The sequence below is a fragment of the Rutidosis leptorrhynchoides genome, chromosome 1 (assembly GCF_046630445.1).
Source record: "Rutidosis leptorrhynchoides isolate AG116_Rl617_1_P2 chromosome 1, CSIRO_AGI_Rlap_v1, whole genome shotgun sequence".
Taxonomy (NCBI): Eukaryota; Viridiplantae; Streptophyta; class Magnoliopsida; order Asterales; family Asteraceae; genus Rutidosis; species Rutidosis leptorrhynchoides.
The window spans coordinates 54,400,366-54,417,033 of record NC_092333.1 but is presented as its reverse complement, the minus strand read 5'-3'; positions in this window follow the sequence as shown (position 1 = coordinate 54,417,033).

Sequence of the window (16,668 nt, the reverse complement as noted above, 5' to 3'; positions counted from 1 at the left end):
TGGTGACTAATCAATGCCAATTTAGTGGTGCGCCGAAGGAAGATCCAAATGAACATCTACGTACCTTTAATAGGATCTGCACACTATTTAAAATCCGAGAAGTGGAGGATGAACAGATATATCTCATGTTATTTCCCTGGACTTTAAAGGGAGAAGCCAAAGATTGGTTGGAATCGTTACCTGAAGGGGCGATCGATACATGGGATGTTTTAGTTGACAAATTTCTTAAACAATTCTTTCCTGCATCTAAAGCCGTAAGACTTCAAGCAGAAATTGTTACGTTTACACAGAAGCCAAATGAAACTCTATATGAGGCATGGACAAGATATGGAAAGTTGTTAAGAGGATGTCCGCAGCATGGTTTAGACACCTGTCAAATAGTACAAATATTCTACCAAGGATGCGACATCACTACAAGAAAAGACATAGATATAGCAGCTGGTGGTTCTATTATGAAGAAAACCAAAACTGATGCTTACAAAATTATTGATAACACTGCTTCCCACTCACATGAGTGGCACCAAGAAAAAGACATCATTAGATCATCTAAAGCAGCTAGAGCCGATTCTAGCCATGACTTAGATTCCATTTCCGCAAAGATAGATGCTGTGGAGAGACGAATGGAAAAGATGACTAAGGATATTCACTCAATACGAATTAGTTGTGAGCAGTGTGGAGGACCACATTTGACAAAAGATTGTCTCAGTATTGAATTAACAATGGAACAAAGAGAGAATATTTCATACATAAACCAAAGGCCTGGAAATAATTATCAGAATAATTATCAACCGCCAAGACCGATTTACAATCAAAACCAAAATTATAACCGAAATATTCCATACAACAACCAACAAGGTCCTAGCAATCAACAAGTATCTAATAATACTTACAATCAGCAAAGACCTAATTTTCAAAACAAACCACCACAACAAACCGATGATAAAAAGCCAAATTTAGAAGATATGATGACGAAGCTAGTTGAAACTCAAACGCAGTTTTTCACCTCTCAGAAACAAACCAATGAACAAAATGCTCAAGCATTTAGAAATCAACAAGCTTTTATTCAAAATCTAGAACAAGAAGTAAGTAACCTAGCAAGGTTAATAGGTGAAAGAAAACCGGGAAGTTTACCTAGTGATACAAATGCTAACCCCCGAAATGAAACAGCTAAAGCCATTACCACAAGAAGTGGCACAACACTTAAACCACCTAAAATACCTGTAACTTCTGATGAAACCATTCCTACTCCACAAGAACCACAACCTGATCAAGATAAGGAAAAAGAACCGGTAGTTGAAAAGGTTAATGAAGATAACACAGTTAAGGATAAACCTTATATTAAACCATATCAACCACCACTTCCTTACCCGAGTAAAATGAAGAAAGAGAAACTTGAAGCCGAGCAATCCAAATTTTTGGATATGTTTAAACAGATAAATGTAAATCTTCCTTTCATTGATGTGATTTCAGGAATGCCTAGATATGCTAAATTCTTGAAAGATCTAATCTCAAATAGAAAGAAAATGGAAGAACTCTCGGCTGTTACTATGAATGCTAATTGTTCAGCAGTGCTGTTAAATAAGATACCAGAAAAACTATCTGATCCAGGAAGTTTCACAATTCCATGTTTTCTGGGTAGTCTTAGTTCAATAGAAGCATTGGCAGACTTAGGTGCTAGTATAAATCTAATGCCGTATTCACTATACGCTAAACTAGACCTTGGAGAATTGAAACCAACCAGAATAAGCATACAACTAGCCGATAGATCAATAAAATATCCTAGAGGGATAATAGAGAACATGCTAGTTAAAGTTGGTACTTTAGTATTTCCAGTAGATTTTGTTGTTTTGGACATGAAAGAAGATTCTCAAGTTCCTCTCATATTAGGAAGACCATTCTTAAACATGGCTAAAGCAATGATAGACGTGTTCGGTAAGAAACTGACCCTAAGTATAGAGGATGAGAGTGTTACCTTTTCAGTTGATAGAGCAATGCAACAACCACAATCTGCAGATGATACATGTTATTATATTCAAACTATAGATGCACATGCAGAATTATTAAAAGAATTTCCAGAATTACAAGGAACAGGAGAATGTTCTTTAGGAGAAGGTAATGAACCAATTGATGAAGCTGAAATGTTAGCTACACTTATAGCTAATGGATATGAACCAACAACAGAAGAAATTCAAATGCTAAAAGAAGAAGACAGATATCGATATAAATCATCGATAGAAGAACCTCCGAAATTAGAGTTAAAGCCACTTCCAAACCATTTGGAATATGCTTATTTACATGGTAAATCTGAATTACCTGTAATAATATCGTCTTCTCTTACTGAAAATGAGAAATCACAACTCATTTCTGTGTTGAAAGCTCATAAACCAGCCATTGCATGGAAGATTCATGATATTAAAGGAATAAGTCCTTCGTATTGCACACATAAAATCCTTATGGAAGAAGATCATAAAACGTATGTGCAACGCCAACGAAGACTAAATCCTAATATGCAAGATGTAGTTAAGAAAGAGATTATTAAACTGCTAGATGCAGGTTTAATTTATCCAATCTCTGATAGTCCATGGGTAAGCCCAGTTCAATGCGTGCCTAAGAAGGGTGGCATGACTGTCATCACAAATGAGAAAAATGAGCTTATTCCTACTAGGACTGTAACAGGATGGCGTGTATGTATTGATTATAGAAAATTAAATGACGCCACCAGAAAAGATCACTTTCCCTTACCTTTCATTGATCAAATGTTGGAAAGATTAGCCGGAAATAGCTACTATTGTTTTCTAGATGGATTTTCCGGATATTTTCAAATTCCAATAGCACCCGAGGACCAAGAGAAAACCACATTCACGTGCCCTTATGGTACTTTTGCTTACAAACGCATGCCATTTGGACTTTGTAACGCCCCTGCAACCTTTCAAAGGTGTATGATGGCGATTTTTCACGACATGATAGAAGAATGCATGGAAGTATTCATGGATGACTTTTCAGTCTTCGGTGATACATTTAAATCATGTCTAGTTAATCTGGAACGAATGCTAATTAGATGCGAAAAATCAAATCTAGTACTTAATTGGGAGAAATGCCATTTCATGGTTAAAGAAGGCATCGTTCTTGGACATAAAATTTCAAAAGAAGGAATTGAAGTGGATAGAGCTAAAGTAGATGTAATTGCTAAACTTCCACATCCCACCAATGTTAGAGGAGTTAGGAGTTTTCTAGGGCATGCCGGTTTTTACCGACGTTTCATAAAAGATTTTTCTAAAATTGCCACTCCTATGAATAAACTCCTAGAAAAGGATGCTCCATTCATCTTTTCAGATGAGTGTATCAAATCTTTTAATATTCTTAAAGAGAAACTCACTAATGCACCGATCATGATAACACCAAATTGGAATCTACCATTTGAACTAATGTGCGATGCAAGTGATTTTGCAATGGGAGCCGTTTTAGGACAAAGGATTGAAAAACGATTTCAACCTATATATTATGCTAGTAAGACGTTACAAGGAGCACAAACGAACTATACAACTACTGAAAAAGAACTCCTTGCTATTGTCTTTGCTTTTGACAAATTTCGATCATATCTCGTTCTAGCAAAAACGGTGGTCTATACCGACCATTCTGCTCTTAGATACCTATTTTCAAAACAAGATGCTAAACCAAGATTAATCCGTTGGATGTTACTCTTACAAGAGTTTGATATTGAAATCCGAGATAAAAGAGGAGCAGAAAATCTCGTCGCTGATCATCTTTCTCGTCTTGAAAATCCCGAATTAGAAGTTCTAAATGAATCAGCCATACAAGACAACTTTCCTGATGAATATCTATTGAAGATAGATTATAAAGAAATCCCATGGTTTGCAGACTATGCAAACTACTTAGTTTGTGGATTCCTTGAAAAAGGATTATCGTACCAAAGGCGAAAGAAATTCTTCAGTGATATAAAACACTATTTCTGGGAAGATCCACATCTGTTTAAAAGTTGTCCCGATGGAATAATATGCCGATGTGTATTTGGAGATGAAGCTAGTAAAATTTTAAACCATTGTCACACAGGACCAACAGGAGGGCATTATGGGCCTCAACTAACAGCAAGAAAAGTTTATGATGCTAGATTCTATTGGCCTACAATTTACAAAGACGCACACCTTCTTTGCAAATCCTGTGATGCTTGTCAAAGGGCCGGAAAAATAAGTCAACGTGATGAAATGCCACAAAATGTCATCCAAGTATGTGAAGTATTTGACATTTGGGGTATTGACTTTATGGGTCCATTTCCAAAATCTCATAATAATCTATATATACTCGTAGCCATTGATTATGTATCTAAATGGGCGGAAGCACAAGCTCTCCCAACTAACGATGCACGAGTTGTAGTCAACTTTTTAAAACGTCTTTTTGTAAGGTTTGGAACACCGAAAGCTTTAATAAGTGATCGGGGTACTCATTTCTGTAATAATCAACTTGAGAAAGTTCTTAAAAGATATGGAGTAACTCATAAAATCTCCACCGCATATCATCCACAAACAAGTGGACAAGTTGAAAATACCAACCGAGCTTTAAAACGTATTCTAGAGAAAACCGTAGGATCAAATCCGAAGGAATGGTCCATTAAATTGGAGGATGCACTCTGGGCTTTTAGAACAGCCTACAAAACTCCAATTGGAACCACACCTTTTAGACTTGTTTGTGGAAAAGCATGTCATCTTCCAGTAGAAATTGAACACAAAGCATTTTGGGCTTTGAAAACATGTAATCTTGATTTACATGAAGCCGGACGTCTACGATTAAGTCAACTAAACGAATTAGAAGAATTAAGACATGAAGCATACGAAAATTCGTTAATCTATAAAGAAAGAACGAAGAAATGGCATGATAAAAGAATCAGAAGTTCAAAAGAATTTAAAGAAGGAGACAGAGTTCTTCTTTTCAATTCACGATTCAAGCTATTTCCTAGAAAATTGAAATCAAGATGGTCTGAACCATTCATAGTCAAAAGAGTTTTTCCATACGAAACGATAGAATTGATAAATTCAAATGGGATTGAATTTAAAGTTAATGGTCACAGAGTTAAACATTACATACATGGTCCGATGGAAGTCGACAACGAAGTTAATCACAATTTCGACACCACAGCTAACTAAGTGTGGGGAGAATCAAGTCTTTAAAGGATAATATGTATTTCTGTTAGAGTTAGATTGTCTGTTTTCGTGTAGTTCTCGAAAATGGAACCCGAATGGTCTTTCCCTAGCAGACCCTAAAGAACTAGTCTTCTCCCCCCATTCTGAATTTTTATTTTTTTTAGGTTTTTACGAAATGAAGACTGCCTGTGAACTAAACCATGGTCTAATGCTACACGCTTTGATCACTAAAAGAAATAATGACATACTACCGAGTGAATTAGTATCAGTAATCAGAGAAAGAATGGACGGAGTTAGAAAAGAATCTAGATGCGAAGATAATAAGTTACAATTTGGTAAAGGAAAATCAAAATCCGCAGCGAAAAGAAGAGCACGACACCTAGAACGATGTCACAAATGCAGAAAATGGTCACATGGAGGTAAATGTTCAAATAATCAAACCTATTCAAATACCGAATTTGTTACTTTATGCAGAGACGGACCGTTCATATGTTTAGAAGAAAAGACACTGAATGCTCGAGGTTACGCCTATGTAGCCATGGAAAACCAATTAAACCGACTATCTTATGAATGGGATAGATCATATAACTAAGAAATCTATTCCACAGATATGTCTGTACAGTTTCTATTTTTATTTTTATTTTTAACCTTTTGATAATAAACGCTAATTTGTTCGCTAAAAAGTATTAAATTGGTATTGAATAAAATTAGGTTTGGCGACCGAAATTATTGATATCATTCAAAAATTTATTACATCACTGCGAAATTTAACGTTTATTCTTAAGGTATAAATATCTTTAATCAATCAACCCAAAATATTTCAAAAATTCGTCATGAGTTAAATTAGGTCTTGGAACCGAAATTACTTTACCGAAAATAGGGGCGCATATTTTTGATAATATTTGATTGATTAAAGTGGGATAAAAAGACAAAAAGATTTTTAATTTTATTTTTACCATGTTTTTAAAATTAATATTTAAATCTTAAATTAATATTGTAAACTTTGTAAAAAATATATATATATATATATATATATATATATATATATATATATATATATTTAAAATTGTAAATATTTGAAAAATTAATATAAGTTTGGTATGAATTTATAAATTTTTAAATTAAGTTTGGTGTGAATTTTTAATTTTTAAAATATGAATTTTTAATTTTATGCATTTCAAATTTTAAGTTTGGTGTGAAATTTTAATATTAATTTTGAATTTTATATTTAAGTTGTGTGAATTTAAAAACAAAAATTTACTTTATCTCATTAAGTTAAAAATATGATTTTTAAAATTCGTCGTAAGTTGAAGACTAGGTCTTTGAACCGAAATTGCTTTACCCGAGGGAGGGACGAGAACTTTTATTATCATTATTTTTAAATCTTATTGAATTAAAGTATGCCAAAAACATATTAAAAAAAAAAAAATCCAAAAATCTTAGCTTTTAAAACAATCGCTACAAAAAGACAAATTTTAAAATTTTGTCGAGGGACGGACTAGGACATCGATCCGAAACGACCTCGTCCTAAATAACAAGGGAAACAAAATTTTAAAATTAATTACTTAATTGTTTTAATAAGTTAATGATTATAAAAAAAAAAATTAAAAAATACCAAACTCCGCGACTCGCGGAGTTTGGAGCTTAAATCTCCGCGACTTGCGGAGGGACTAAAAATCAGAAAAAAAATATACCCGCAGAACAGATCAGTCCCCAACCCAAAACAAAAACATACTGCGAATTCTGCACGAAAAAACCCGAGAAAAAAACCCCAAAATCACAATTTTTAACCGTTAATCACCAAATCTTTTGCTAAAATCATGTTGAGAAGGATGCTATCTAAGAATTACTCAAGAAAAACGGTAAATTTCTACATCTAAACACCATTTAATTCGAAATTTGATGTTCTTGAGCAATTTTTTTTTCAATTTGATTTTGATGCTTTTTAGTGTAATTAGGCTTAAATTGTTTATGTATTATGCTTGTATAACCTAGATTGATGCTGTTTAACATGATTAGAAGCCTTAAACTTCAAATTTTGAATAATCTAGGGTTTGTGTTCTTGAGCAATTTGGGGCTTTTTGATATAAACAGGTTATGGCCGATTTTTGTCATGAATTGTTGCTAAATTGAGTAGTGTAACATGTCTAGGTAGTTAAATGATCCAAACTTTGAGCCTAAACATGATTTTGAGAATTAAAGTGGACTTTTTCAAGTCTAAAATTCATGAACTTGATTTTTGAAAGATAATGCCATTTGAAACTTGTTTAATTGCTAGTAATGATTATTTTGACATGTTATTTGAGTTGAATGATTATGAACTTGGCGGACATTTTCGTATATGCTTATTTGAAAAAGTGTAGATTTGATGAAAATATGAAAATGAGCTTAAGTTTGATATAAATTGATAATGTCATTGTAATTATTTTGATTGATGATTTTGCTGACACTAATGCATATTTGGATGCACAAAATTTGTGTTTGATGTGTTTTGCAGACTGAAAGGGGTGAATCTTCATCCCAAGCCCGCAATGCTCCTGCTGAGAATTTGGAACAACAGGAGGTGGATAACTACTACAAGCAGGATATACCTCATCCAGTCATGACCTTTTCTGATATGCACTTGGAAGAGTTGCACCCGAACCTGAGATTTGACAGACTTTGGATAGATTATCCAAAATATCAAAGGGGTTTGCATACTCTTCATTCTAAGGTTGTTGAGGTACCGAGGGTCATAGAATGGGGACCCTTAGAAGATGTAGAATTGGCCGGGCCAATTAGGGAATTACTTGTACAGAGGTATGGTAATTCTACTTTTAATGACTGGGTACGTTTATTCACCATGCGTAGACCTGTATATAAAGTATGGTGTGAAGAATTGTTATGTAGTATAGAGTTGAATGATCGGGTAGCTAGTTTAACCGATCGTTCTTTTATTAGATTTTTGTTAGGCGATTCGATGCGCCACATGTCTTTACTAGACATGGCTCAGGCTTTACGTATATATACGCCTGAGGAGTTAGCATCTGCCGATTGTAGAGGGTTGATACTAAACGGTAGAAAGATAGATAAAAATTTTGATACACACGGTGTGTGGAGTCAAATGACAAGCCATCACCGTTTCAAAGGGGGAAATTACTCTTATTTGGATATAGATAGAGCTGAATTAAGAGTGATTCATAGGTTTTTAGCCAATTCGATTACACAAAGGGGTAAGAACAAGGAAAAAGTAAATGAACAGGATTTGTTTTACCATATGTGTATTCGAGACCCACAAAGCGCTGTAAGTATACCATATTGTGTGGGTTATTATTTATCAGCTATGGTTCGGGGGATGCGACCACATAGCATAATAGGAGGTGGTATTTTTATTACTTTGATTGGTGAATATCTCGGTGTGGATATAAGTCGGGGGGGATTATTAGTAGAAGAACCGGAACCCCGCGATACTATAGGTTTAAATGTATACCATGGTGCGAAAGTTTTGAAGAGGCGAAATAACGCCGCAGTACGATACCATGGTAGACATCCACAGGTGGAGAGAAACCAACAGCAAGGTAATGTAGGAGGGGGGAATGAGATGCAAGAAATGCATAGGTTTATAGCTTCTCAGGAATACGAAAATGCTAGACAGAGAGCATTTGAAGATTGGCAAGTTCATCAGAACCAAATCATAGCTCATTGCCAACATATAGGTAGAAACTATATTCCTACACCGAAACCCATCTTCCCTCCCTGGTCTATAGAGATGCAGCCACCGTATCCTACGTATGACCCTGCCGAAGCATTCTATAGCACCTATGGTTATGCCTGGAACCCCTATTGGTACCAATATCATCCTTAGTTTACTTATTATTTTTTTTATTTTGTAATTTGTAATTATTGATACGTTTAATACTTTTGTTAATATTGTAATCATTTTTATAATTGTCTAACTTTTATTCTTAGATTTTAATAATTTTTTAATGTGGGGTAATATACCAAACTTCAAAAATATGTATATATGTTTGCAGTTTATCTTATGTACACAACAGGGTAAAACAACGCATTTTCAAAGACTGGCATTAAGTTCAGCAAAAGTAACTAATTTTGACGACAAGATGCAAAATATATGTGAAATAACAACAAGACGGAATGAACAAATGATGTGCACCATTTATCATTCAGCAAACAAACGCCAATATATTTGGAAACTTTGGTAAAAATTTAATCATTTTCACATAAATCACCCTCAATAATTTAAATTATTCCTGATTTCTTGCAAATGAGGGCATTGCAAGATCTTAAGTGTGGGAAGGGGTTAAATTCTTTCGGATTTTAAAATTTTTTACTTTATACACTTGGTTACCATTAAAAATACTAGTAAAGCAGTAGTTGTATTAGAATCTAGTGCTCTCTGATAATAAAGAACAGCCCTAGTCTTATATACTGACTACCCAATTCTAGTAAAATTTTTAAAAATTTTCAATTAAATGAACTCAAAATCATGTTTATACATATTTATGAACGATAAAACTAGGTTTTAACACCGAAATTATTGTTACCTCGGAAAGGACATAAATTGAGAAACAAACCAAAATGTTAAAATTCATTTAAAATGGAATAGAGGACGATAAAAAGGAAAATAAAAGCCAAGTGTGGGAAAATTTACCAAGTTATCTTAAACATATGTCACATATATCTGTAACAAATAACTGAAAATACTTTTGCTTTGGACTAAACTAAACTGTTTTACCCAATGAAAGAAAAGAAGAGATGGATCTACACGATGAATCAATTCCATCATTAAAAGGAAGTAAAGTCTTCCGAAAAAGAAACGCGCTTCTTGATTTAGGTCATGAAGTTGTCGTCCAGACCAGCTGTAGGTTGACGAAAAATCTAGAAAAGTCATCACTAAAATCAGCAGGAAATCCACGGACCTCAGCATCAAACAGGGTCGCCATGTGGTCAGATTTATCCTAACCATGAGAAGGATTTATCTTGTAAAATGGGGGGGCACCATGAAAATTAGCTGGATAAGACTAATGAATCAGATCCCCAGAAAGGATAATCTCTTTAAAGATTAAAAATCAGCTTTTAAGACTGATATTATTCAATCCTAGAGATTGACCTTAAAGATTGAGAATTACAAACTCATGGAATTCAATGATATCTAAACTCGAGCTTGAACGAGAAAATATTTTGATCAAAATTACAAACCGATTTGTTTTCTGAAAACCCTATTTTTAATGCGTTCATTACCATTGAACATAAAATCCTAGGAATTCACCTGGAATTCATTAGGTCACCTGAACCAAATCGGGTGTCAACCGTAAGAACGGTGGTTGCATAGTGGTCAAAGACAGGACCTTGTGCCATACCGAAAAATTATAAGGGTGAGCTTTACTATTGCTCCTACCAAGGATAGTAATTGCGTCCGACACGTTATAGACCATAATTAAAAGCATGTCAGGGGACATTGCCTTAACAGTTGCTTGTTCAACGCTTTCCTTTCAACCGGACGGTAGTTTACCGAAAGGTAATATACGGGACAAGTAAACTGGACGTGTTGCTTTCCAAATACAAGGTTAGCAAGTGGGTGACACAAAACCGCAAGTTTAAGCTAAAATTTTCAAATCTGAAACCCACCAAACCCACAAAAATATTTTGCAAACACCGGTAAAGGGTTATCCCGGAAAACTTATCTAGGGTAAAAACTAGATTTAATTTTCAAAAGATCAAATGTTTTCATAAAGATCCAATTTCCTTAATGGATCTAAATTTTTATAGTCATGTGGGACTGTAAACCATATCGTTACTACCATTGTTTATACCGCCGTATAGAAATCACTGATGTACAAAGTGTGAAGAATAAAGAAGCGATTCTAGTATTTCAAGACGATATTGCTTGAGGACAAGCAACGCTCAAGTGTGGGAATATTTGATAATGCTAAAAACGAACATATATTTCATAGCATTATTCCTCAAGAAAGACAAGCTTTTAGTTGCAATTGTTCTATTTACAAGTGATATTCGTTTAAATAATAAAAGATGAAGACAAAAGACAGATTCGACGAATTGAAGACGCAAACGACCAAAAAGCTCAAAAGAACAAAAGACAATCAAAGAGGTTCCAATTATTGATAAGAAACGTCTCGAAATTACAAAAGTACAAGATTCAAAACGCAAAGTACAAGAAATTAAATTGTACGCAAGGACGTTCGAAAATCCGGAACCGGGACCAGAGTCAACTCTTAACGCTCGACGCAACGGACTAAAAATTACAAGTTAACTATGTATATAAATATAATATAATATATAATTAATTATATTAATTATATATATATTATATATATATTATAAACCGTCGGTAAACAAAGAGCCAAACTCCTCTGAGCTGTAAAAGTAACCTCCGCGACTCGCGGAGTTTGAAGGCAAAATTGGCCGCGAGTCGCGGAGCCCCAAAATGAAAAACTGCCTATAAAGCCAACCGAATTCTGATCACAAATATCAATCTTTTCTTCCTCATTCATACGTAAAATTTATATTTATATTTATAATTTATATTTTAATTTTAATTATAATTCTAATAATAAGGGTATGTTAGCGAATGTTGTAAGGGTGTAAGTCGAAATTCTGTCCGTGTAACGCTACGCTATTTTTAATCATTGTAAGTTATGTTCAACCTTTTTACATTAATGTCTCGTAGCTAAGTTATTATTATGCTTATTTAAAACGAAGTAATCATGATGTTAGGCTAATTACTAAAATTGGGTAATTGGGCTTTGTACCATAATTGGGGTTTGGACAAAAGAACGACACTTGTGGAAATTAGACTATGAGCTATTAATGAGCTTTATATTTGTTTAACTAAATGATAGTTTGTTAATGTTAATATAAAGATTTACAATTGGGCGTCCCTATAAATTACCATATACACTCGATCGGACACGATGGGCGGGGTATTTATATGTACGAATAATCGTTCATTGAACCGGACACGGGAATGGATTAATAGCCACTAGAATAATTAAAACAGGGGTGAAATTACATTCAAGGGTAATTGGTGTAATTGTTAACAAAGTAGTAAAACCTTGGTTTACACGCAGTCGATAACCTGGTGTATTCATTAAACAAAGTATTAAAACCTTGTTACAATTCGAATCCCCAATTAGTTGGAATATTTAACTTCGGGTATAAGAATAATTTGATGAGGACACTCGCACTTTATATTTATGACTGATGGACTGTTATGGACAAAAACCAGACGGACATATTAAATAATCCAGGACAAAGGACAATTAACCCATGGGCATAAAACTAAAATCAACACGTCAAACATCATGATTACGGAAGTTTAAATAAGCATAATTCTTTAATTTCATATTTAATTTCCTTTATTTTATATTTAATTGCACTTCTAATTATCGCATTTTTATTGTTATTGTATTTAATTGCACTTTTAATTATCGTACTTTTTAATTATCGCAATTTTATTTTATCACACTTTTATTATTCGCAATTTCATTATCGTTATTTATTTTACGCTTTAAATTAAGTCTTTTATTTATTTAATATTTTACATTAGGTTTTAACTGCGACTAAAGTTTTAAAATCGACAAACCGGTCATTAAACGGTAAAAACCCCCCCTTTATAATAATAATATTACTTATATATATATTTGTATTTTTATAAAAGTAAACTAATATAGCGTTGAGCTTTGTTTAAAAAAAAAAAGATTCCCTGTGGAACGAACCGGACTTACTAAAAACTACACTACTGTACGATTAGGTACACTGCCTATAAGTGTTGTAGCAAGGTTTAAGTATATCCATTCTATAAATAAATAAATATCTTGTGTAAAATTGTATCGTATTTAATAGTTTTTCCTAGTAAAATATAAACTATTTCATATACCTTAGCTTTGACATCAGTGTTAGAAGTATTGAGGAAGGAAGAATTGTACGCTAAGTTTTCAAAGTGTGCATTTTGGTTGGAAGAAGTTCAATTCCTCGATCACATAGTGAACAAAGAAGGTATTAAGGTGGATCTGGCAAAGATAGAAACTATTGAAAAGTGGGAAACCCCGAAAACTCCGAAACACATACGCCAGTTTTTAGGACTAGCTGGTTACTACAGAAGGTTCATCCAAGACTTTTCCAGAATAGCAAAACCCTTGACTGCATTAACGCATAAAGGGAAGAAATTTGAATGGAATGATGAACAAGAGAAAGCGTTTCAGTTATTGAAGAAAAAGCTAACTACGGCACCTATATTGTCATTGCCTGAAGGGAATGATGATTTTGTGATTTATTGTGACGCATCAAAGCAAGGTCTCGGTTGTGTATTAATGTAACGAACGAAGGTGATTGCTTATGCGTCTAGACAATTGAAGATTCACGAACAAAATTATACGACGCATGATTTGGAATTAGGCGCGGTTGTTTTTGCATTAAAGACTTGGAGGCACTACTTATATGGGGTCAAAAGTATTATATATACCGACCACAAAAGTCTTCAACACATATTTAATCAGAAACAACTGAATATGAGGCAGCGTTGGTGGATTGAATTATTGAATGATTACGACTTTGAGATTCGTTACCACCCGGGGAATGCAAATGTGGTAGCCGATGCCTTGAGCAGGAAGGACAGAGAACCCATTCGAGTAAAATCTATGAATATAATGATTCATAATAACCTTACTACTCAAATAAAGGAGGCGCAACAAGGAGTTTTAAAAAAGGGAAATTTAAAGGATGAAATACCCAAAGGATCGGAGAAGCATCTTAATATTCGGGAAGACGGAACCCGGTATAGGGCTGAAAGGATTTGGGTACCAAAATTTGGAGATATGAGAGAAATGGTACTTAGAGAAGCTCATAAAACCAGATACTCAATACATCCTGGAACGGGGAAGATGTACAAGGATCTCAAGAAACATTTTTGGTGGCCGGGTATGTAAGCCGATGTTGCTAAATACGTAGGAGAATGTTTGACGTGTTCTAAGGTCAAAGCTGAGCATCAGAAACCATCAGGTCTACTTCAACAATCCAAAATCCCGGAATGGAAATGGAAAAACATTACCATGGATTTCATCACTAAATTGCCAAGGACTGCAAGTGGTTTTGATACTATTTGGGTAATAGTTGATCGTCTCACCAAATCAGCACACTTCCTGCCAATAAGAGAAGATGACAAGATGGAGAAGTTAGCACGACTGTATTTGAAGGAAGTCATCTCCAGACATGGAATACCAATCTCTATTATCTCTGATAGGGATGGCAGATTTATTTCAAGATTCTCGCAGACATTACAGCAAGCATTGGGAACTCGTCTAGACATGAGTACTGCCTATCATCCACAAACTGATGGGCAGAGTGAAAGGACGATACAAACGCTTGAAGACATGCTACGAGCTTGTGTTATTGATTTCGGAAACAGTTGGGATCGACATCTACCGTTAGCAGAATTTTCCTACAACAACAGCTACCATTCAAGCATTGAGATGGTGCCGTTTGAAGCACTTCATGGTAGAAAGTGTCGGCCTCCGATTTGTTGGATTGAAGTGGGGGATAGACAGATTACGGGTCCGGAGATAATACAAGAAACTACCGAGAAAATCATCCAAATTCAACAAAGATTGAAAACCGCCCAGAGTCGACAAAAGAGCTACTCGGACAGTAAAAGAAAAGATATAGAGTTTGAAATTGGAGAAATGGTCATGCTTAAGGTTTCACCTTGGAAAGGCGTTGTTCGATTTGGTAAACGGGGGAAACTAAATCCAAGGTACATTGGACCATTCAAGATTATAGATCGTGTCGGACCAGTAGCTTACCAACTGGAGCTACCTCAACAACTCGCAGCTGTACATAACACTTTCCACGTCTCAAATTTGAAGAAATGTTTTGCTAAAGAAGATCTCACTATTCCGTTGGACGAAATCCAAATCAATGAAAAACTTCAATTCATTGAAGAACCCGTCGAAATAATGGATCGTGAGGTTAAGAGACTTAAACAAAACAAGATACCGATTGTTAAGGTTTGATGGAATGCTCGTAGAGGACCCGAGTTCACCTGGGAGCGTTAAGATCAGATGAAGAAGAAATACCCGCATTTATTTCCAGAAGATACGTCAACACCTTCAACAGCTTAAAATTTTGAGACGAAATTTATTTAACGGGTAGGTACTGTAGTGACCTGAACTTTTCCATGTTTATATATATTAATTGAGATTGATATTTACATGATTAAATGTTTCCAACATGTTAAGCAATCAAACTTGTTAAGACTTGATTAATTGAAATAGGTTTCATATAGACAATTGACCACCCAAGTTGACCGGTGATTCACGAATGTTAAAACTTGTAAAAACTATATGATGACATATATATGGATATATATATATAGTTAACATGATACTATGATAAGTAAACATATCATTAAGTATATTAACAATGAACTACATATGTAAAAACAAGACTACTAACTTAATGATTTTTAAACGAGACATATATGTAACGATTATCGTTGTAAAGACATTTAATGTATATATATCATATTAAGAGATATTCATACATGATAATATCATGATAATATAATAATTTAAAATCTCATTTGATATTATAAACATTGGGTTAACAACATTTAACAAGATCGTTAACCTAAAGGTTTCAAAATAACACTTACATGTAACGACTAACGATGACTTAACGACTCAGTTAAAATGTATATACATGTAGTGTTTTAATATGTATTTATACACTTTTTAAAGACTTCAATACACTTATCAAAATACTTCTACTTAACAAAAATGCTTACAATTACATCCTCGTTCAGTTTCATCAACAATTCTACTCGTATGCACCCGTATTCGTACTCGTACAATACACAGCTTTTATATGTATGTACTATTGGTATATACACTCCAATGATAAGCTCTTAGCAGCCCATGTGAGTCACCTAACACATGTGGGAACCATCATTTGGCAACTAGCATGAAATATCTCATAAAATTACAAAAATATGAGTAATCATTCATGACTTATTTACATGAAAACAAAATTACATATCCTTTATATCTAATCCATACACCAACGACCAAAAACACCTACAAACACTTTCTATCTTCAAGTTCTAAGTGTTTTTCATATATTCTACAAGTTCTAGTTACATAAAATCATGAATACTTTCAAGTTTGCTAGCTCACTTCCAATCTTGTAAGGTGATCATCTAACCTCAAGAAATCTTTGTTTCTTACAATATGTTATCTTTATAATACAAGGTAATAATCATATTCAAACTTTAATTCAATTTCTATAACTATAACAATCTTATTTCGAGTGGAAATCTTACTTAAAATTGTTTTCGTGTCATGATTCTGCTTCAAGAACTTTCAAGCCATCCAAGGATCCTTTGAAGCTAGATCTATTTTTCTCATTTCCAGTAGGTTTATCCAAGTAACTTGAGGTAGTAATTATGTTCATAACATCATTCGATTCATACATATAAAGCTATCTTATTCGAAGGTTT